Source organism: Pseudophryne corroboree, chromosome 3 (genome assembly GCF_028390025.1).
Source record: "Pseudophryne corroboree isolate aPseCor3 chromosome 3, aPseCor3.hap2, whole genome shotgun sequence".
Classification (NCBI taxonomy): domain Eukaryota; kingdom Metazoa; phylum Chordata; class Amphibia; order Anura; family Myobatrachidae; genus Pseudophryne; species Pseudophryne corroboree.
Genome location: NC_086446.1, coordinates 725,102,069 through 725,109,998, shown reverse-complemented (window position 1 = coordinate 725,109,998; position 7,930 = coordinate 725,102,069).

Here is a 7,930-nt window from a genome sequence, read left to right as displayed (position 1 = left end):
TATTTTTACTTTACTGGAATTATTTTTATTGTAATGGTGAATATTTTATTTAAAAACTTGGTTCCACAATGGGCAACAATGTCGCTCCATATTACGCAAATGTTTCACATTGAAAAGTAATTGTTTCTTCATAATTCACATCAAGGATAAAATTTCCTTTTTTACTCACTTTGACAACATTATGTTCATTTGGTCTGGAACAAAGGAGGAGTTAATTACACATCTGGAGCTGAATAACGAGATGGACCCCACAATAAAATTTACATATGAATGTAGTGATACCTGTATCTATTTTTTAAATGTGTTGATCACTATAACTAATGGATTATTGGAGACCAGCATTAATTATTTGAAACCCACTGATAAAAATGCATTCTTAGATGTGAGCAGCCATCATCCTATAGTGAGGAAGGGACCGCCTTATTCCCAATTCCCATGCATCAGACACATAACAAATAATGAGATTTTTGCCAGGCCAATGAATGAGTTAATACTCAAGTTTTTTTAAAAGGGGAAATGTAATAGCGGAGTTAAGGCCCCCCCTACACAGGTGCAATTTCCCCTAAGGGAGAACTCACAGCCGATGCCCCTTCCCAGACATGTCGCATGAGATCCCATTCCCCACTGCAGAGCCCACCCCAAGTAGATTGTCGGATGTGCAGCACAGGAACGTGCATTGGATCCGACCTCATATCAAACACACACGATTTTCCCAGTTTTCACCCGATCCATTGGAATTGGATGAAAACAGGCCAAATCGGACCTGTGTATGGGGGCCTTTAGAAGCCGCCAAACGGAAAGTGTTGTATAAATCAAGGGTGCAGTGCATAAACGTGAATACAAAGCAGCTCAAGAAGTGTTACCATTTGTTAGTCACTTCTCGGTGGCAAGCCCTACAATTGTTAAAACAGCTAAACAGCTGTTTTAACACCACAGATCCAAATCAATCTGTTTTCAAGAACACAAGATTACTTAATTGTCAAAAAAGAGGGAGGAAAGTAAAAAAAAAATGGATTTTGAAGAATGATGTTACAGCCAAAACAGTACAACAATTGAATCATTTTTCTGTTTAAGGCCCCTGGCTCTTAAAAATGCATTGGGTGCGTGCACCACATACAGATATTTAGAAATGGGGACATTTGTAACTTATCTGCATTCAAGAGTTAAAGTTCCTATAAAACATGTTCGGAGTTGTCACAGTAGATATGTCATTAACATTATTAAATGCTCAAGCGGCTTTTGCCTACATAGGCAAGACAACCTGCTGTTTTAAAGAACATGCCACACAACACAGGTCAGCCATTAGGTTGACCTGTGAAAGAAAAGATGTGTAACAGCAGGTCACACACCATTTCTTTGCTCAACTAAGATATAAATTGATCAACCAGGGGAGGAAATCGGAACAAAATGCTCCTTCAGAGAGAAGCCATGTGGATTGCTCATTTTAATACAGTGACTCCATGGGGACTAAATAAAAGTTTTGGACTGGCATGTTTCTTATAATTATATTGTGCTGAGTTCAGCATAGATGGTAACGTTACAGTTTGAGAATCCGGTCTTTAATAGCTGCTAGGTTATGGCTTATTGCTTGTGTATGTGTTGGTATGGTGACAGTTTACATTGTTGTTATAGTAACCAGAGGCATGTTCCCTGATGTCTGTTGAGCATGTTTGCATCGTGATGCCCGAAAGCTTGGGGGGACCTCTGGGTGGTCTGTACTTGGCAATATGTATTTAAGAGGTAAATTTCTTTCTTTTTTTTCCTCTCCCTGATGAATAAATGTGAATTAAAGCATTTGAAATGTTGGCAATATATTTGACCACTATTGGTATTCATTGACATGAAAATATGAGGAGTGCTGCCTTCAAACATATTTATATCTGGATTCAGATTGTGGACTACCCAGGAGGGCACCCAGGTAATATTTTTGTTCTAAGTGGAGTGCCATTCTAACATAATTTAAAAAAAAATAATAATAATATATATATATATATATATATATATATATATACACACACACACACACATACATACATACAAAACTGACTTGATTAGATTAAAAAAAGAAAACATGTAGGTGGTTAATAAAGATTGACTTGAATAAAGTGTACCTTTGGCTAACTAGCTCTGAAGGTATATTAGAGACTGACAAAACCCCACAGTCCATGAGTGAAGGCAACCCAGAGGTCCAATTTTGATACCAAATATGCTAGTTAACAGCTCTCATCTCAGAGTTAAAATTACCCATCTATCCATAATCCTACCAATAGGCAACCTTTAGGCGCTGGCACACATGCTCAGTCGGGAAAAGACTACATGAAGATTGGAGGCCAATACATGAGGAGGTAGAAGGGTAGAAGGGGATCTTGTAAGAGGAGAACCTAATGTTCAACCTTCCTTCAAGAGTGCTGTCCCATATTAGACAATAGTACTTAACAGAGGTTTATCATTTGTGCTAATTTCAGTAATTCTTTTATAGCGTTTGATTGGAAAATTGACCTATATAAACTCCACAGGAATCTCAAGTTGGAATAAGCACTTTAAGGACCAGTTGTCCATCCCAGCTTGTACAGATTCAGATAATTATAACTGTTTGTATTTATACTTAGAAAATATTTCATATCTAATTTAACCCCTTTTCTGTAGGGTATGGTTTTGTAAATCTTATGTGTAGGGACTGTATATGGTTAATGAAATTAGGATATTCTTTACATTACCTATTTTATTGTAACATTAAGGATTAAAACATAATGTTATATACTTATTTTTTACTTATTCATATGGTCAAGTTTATCAGACATACATTTGGAAATTCAGGTAATTTACATGCTTATCCCCTATGCATATTAAGTGTAGGTATGTTACTATGACAGCACTAGATGCATGTGAAAATTGTAACTTCCTCATACGCTATATGAAATATGTGATAAAGTCACGTTATCAGGAGAAATCTGGATGTGCAGCAGCACTCCGTTTTCTCTCCATTGAAAAATAAATCACTACAGGTATGTATCTCCACAGCAACGGAGACGAAGAACCAATGATGGCTATGATACATCTGCCTCATGTGAGTGTCACATAACTGGATGGTATACCAAACCATTACTGGAATTGTTGTCTCCTCCTGCCCTGGAGGAGGAGGAGGTAACTCCCTCTTGGTATTGGTCTGATAAGACCATATTATTGGGTAACATGTCTAGGTTATAGCCCATAAGAAATCTATTTATAATATATTTATGGACTTGAAATATATACAGGGCATCACATGATTGCCCCTGTTCAATGATACCCAATCAAGTAGTGTCACTAATGCTGCATTCAGATCGCAAATGCCGGATCCTACCCGGTAAGAGAAACGTGTACTTACCGGGTGGGATCCGGCATTTGCGCTCCGTTGCTGGCTTTCCGACCCGGCAATATACCGGGTCGGTTGCCAGAGCAGGGGCAGGGGTGGAGGCGGTGCCGGGAGATGAGCTCATCTCCTGCGCCGCCTCTGCCTATGTTGTGAATGGGAGCCGTGTCGCATCGGAACGGCTCCCATTCACACTGCGCCTGACCCGGTAATCAACCCGGCAATAACCCTTCTTTTTTACCGGGTTGAATTACCGGGTCAGCGACCCGCTAATTCACCAAAGGACCTTTCACATCGCACACGGACCCGTTTCGACACGGCAATATGCCGTGTCGATACCGGGTTTTTAGTGCGATGTGAAAGGGGTCTAAGATACAGCAGTATATACAATGCATGTCATGGTCATCATGTGACTGTCCTTAATGTCAGAGTTTTAACTAATATTTTGTGTTTATTCACAGAAACCAAAGCTGATTTGCACTAGTATACATAGTAATGTATGATAGATAGGTCTGCCTCCATATACTACTCTGTGTTTATATTTATCAATGTGGTTTAACAAAAATTTGATAAAATAATCATGTTCATTTGCTTATTAGCAGCCATGTTGACAAGGGTATAAAAACCCATCTGGCACAAACATACTTCTCTTTTGATAAAGCTGCATTTTGGACGCAGTGAAACACATAAAGGTGACCACCTAAATCACCCATCGGGACCACAAACTGCTACTTTGAGCCAGATCCAGCCCAGCCATGTCATTTTTCGGTGAAGAATGTGCAAAATGCAGGAGAATGGGTTAATTGATGTGGGACAGGTATATGGGGGGGGGGGGGGGGGTTCTAAATGGGAAAGGTGTTTAAGAATACAGGGGGTGTTGGAGTTTATTTTTTTAATGTGACTTAAAATGACACAAATATGCACCCCTAATTTAAGTAGAGCATTTGTTTTGCAGAAAAACACTTGCTCTCTAAAATGTTTTCACCTTTTTTAGAAAAATGCTCATAACTGCCATTTGATACAATTTAAGAACCCCAGATAGTTTTATTATGTAATCCAACCCGGCTAGTTTGCAGGGTTGGTCCTGGGAAGGACCCAGGATGGGGTGCAGTGTAAACAGGTAAGCCAGGTCGCTGCAACCTGGCACCCGTTCACTGCATAGAGATGAGGCGGCGCTAGGAGATCACCTGATCTCTAAGCGCCACCTTCAAGCATTGGCAGTGATATTACCAACCCGGCATGTTGCCGGGTTGTGCCGCCTGTCTGACAGGGGTCTCGTGCACAAATCGCGGTTGCAACTCAGAATTTTGGCATAAAAGCAGTATAATAGACTTATCCAATATGAGTTTGTCTGCTTTTTAGGGTACAGGTAGATTTTCTCATTTTCATCTAGAGTTTAACATGTGAAAATCCAACAAGAATTATCGAGTGAAACACTTAACACCCATTTTCTAATTGGAACGCACGATAAGCAATAAGTGAAGTTAATGGGTGATGTGCGCAATAAGTTAACACTTTATTACCTCTAATTGAATTCCCCTTTGGTATTGAGTGAATTTTAATTCCACATATGTTGTTTGAATGAATCTTTATTGAATACACTGTGGAGAGAGAGATAAATCATTAGATATTTTTGTACTTTAAAATGAAAAGGGAGAAGACAGAAAATTGCAGTATGTGAAAATCCCAAATGCTGGGATTATCTTTTATTTAGGTGTATAAAGCAGTATAAGAATGATAAGACAACATGAGTATAGATGTTCTTCACTTTTAGAGAAACCTTCAATAGAGGAACATTAGGAGTTATTAATGAAAAATAACCTACAGTATTTATTTGGCTGTTTATGGTGGCATCTAATATTAACACTGAAAAGGTCAAGGTTGAGATTGCAGACAAGAATAGAACAATTATTACTGCCACTCAATCTTCAGAGTTCAATCCTGAAATCACGATAATTTTTAAATGCGTAAATTCCATATTTCATTGTGGTTTCTAGAGGAATCAATGAATAAGATATTTATTGTAGGTCTCTGCAGATATTACTCTCTAAAGAAATACAATAATGTTGCGACTTCAAGTGTCACAAGAAAAATCCCTTCATTTGGTTGATAAGTGAACATGTGTAAGATAACAGGGATGGATTTTAGTTATGACTCCCAGGGCGGACAGCCAGCTGAATCTTTAAAACCCACAAAAATAACCATTATCATTACAGCTTAAGCCTGGTTGAGGCTAAACAATTGTATTGGACAATAAAAGATTGTAAAGCAACTCTGTTAACCATGGATAAACATATCAATGCTCATCATACACAATGTATATAGCCGATTGCCAGTTCTTTTCAACCCATTTTACTTTATAAGATACCAAGGCACCTTAGAAAATTATATACATTTGCACAACTGAGATTTGATTTTGAAATTTTTAGCCTATCTTAAACATATTGCTCAGTTTAATTTGTGTGTAGCCTTTAACATTGGTCTTCATGCAAAATTTGTTTCTATTTTTGTACATTTTAAACAATTACTTTTTGCTATTCGAATGGTTTGTCACAATGGCCACTTTGAGTCTTTGTAAGATAAAGGATTTGTCTTATTAGAATTTCTAAGTACAATGAAACATCTTACTACCACAGCAACCATTCTGTTGTGAATAGAATTGTAATGATGTCTTTTTTTTACTCTGAGTACTGTGGACTTTTATGAGGTCTGATAAAATTGTGTTTACTGTGCTTTGTTACTGTAATTTACTGCCCTCTTCATCCTGCTGCTATTGCAAGATAGTTCTTTCTGACTTGGATTCTGCCAGTAATTCTCAAGGTTAACAGAAGGCTACAAAGGCAATTGGGTTTGCAATAAAAAGGTCTTTCAGCACAACTTTACTGAATCTGCAGATTTGAGAAGCTCGGGCTGCCCTGCACACCTAGATATCAGATATTCAGAGAGTTTTGATAACCAGAGAGAAAAAAAGAATCTAAAAAATTAGTTGATAGTCCGTAATATCATAAGTACAGGACAGATCACCAAGCTCTTCCTCCTTGATTCACTGTGAGGAGCACCACAATATTTAGTAAGAGTGGGAATGCACTGGAAATTGTAGTAAAAGACCATTATCCTTTCAGATGTAATTAATTTGTTTTAGGAATTCAGCTATAAATTATAACTCTTACACAAAGAATGGGTTTAAGATGGTCTTAGAATTATTCACTTATCTGTTGATTCTATTCAACACAATTCTCAAAGATAAAACCAGCTTTGGTATATACTGTACACACAATTTTGCATCGTCAAGAATATGCAGTGGTGTCGAGAGAAGGGGGGAGAGGATACATATTGCCTGAGCCCAGGTCTGATGGAGGGGCCCAGAGTGGGCTCAGGTCCCCGTCCCCTTACCTGGCAGCAGCAGCTGTAAGCTCTTCTCCTCAGCCCAACACACACTGCTGTGTGCTGCGCTACAGTGTATTTTTACAGTGTGTTAAAATACAATTTATTCTGTTTTTTTTCCTAAGGGTGCATGGCCACTCCCCCTGAAAATTACCTGGGCCCAGCCAGGCTCTCTACTACCCTGAGAATAAAAAGAAGGAGCCACGCTAATCATGGCTCCATCTGTGCCTGGATGCCTATCACCGCGTCTGGGGCGCACGCACGTCTGTGACGTCCACGTGCCCCATTCACTAGAATGGGAATGTCTCTGCACTCCCGTGGTGGGGCTAGGCGCCAGATAGCCTAGCCCCGCCGGGAGTGCACGTATGCGATGGAGCTGCACTAGGTACGTGCGGCTTCATCTGTAAGCAAGATAATGCCCCTTTAATTTTTATATGGCACAATTGTGTATTATAGTGTAACATTGCTACTTTGTTATTCTATAGGACACAACTGTTCTAATCATTAAGATTTGATTGTTAGATATTGGGTTTGGAAGTTCAACATAATCAAAAAATTACATTAATTTCTGTTTCAACAAAATTTATTTTAATTTGGGATAATAAAATCTGGCACAAAAAACTCAGTTGTTGCCATTTCATTGTTGAAGCTGCAGCAGTTTTACGTTTTATTGTTTTTCTCTGTACTCGACAACTTTTCACTCTGCTGCAAACAGATAATATTACGTATCATTAATATGTCGACTATAACCTTGTTATCCTGAAGTAGCTGCATAAGAATGAAAAGATCACAAAGTGAAACCTTGATGTTGTTTACATCACTCTTACAAACCCAGCCTAACCTACTGTATAACAAAGTCTAATCAGACAATAGAGAATGCATTTACAGTACTTGACATGCGATTAGTGTAACGTTAATTGCAGAACATGGTCCTTTATGTTAAAGAGTAAAAAAAAAAAAAAAAGCATTGTTCACATCAGTCACTATAAACCAAAACCTAGAAATGTTGTTTCATAAACGGACTAACATTTTAGAGTTCTTTTTTCACTAAGTCCTAACACTGCATTGTGCTAAGCATTGGTCTGGATAGTATGTTTCTAAAATAATAACACACTCTGGTGACTGTAGAACAAAAGCAAATTTACAACAAATCAGTTTGTAAAAGAAACATACATTTCTCCCCCACAAAAAAGG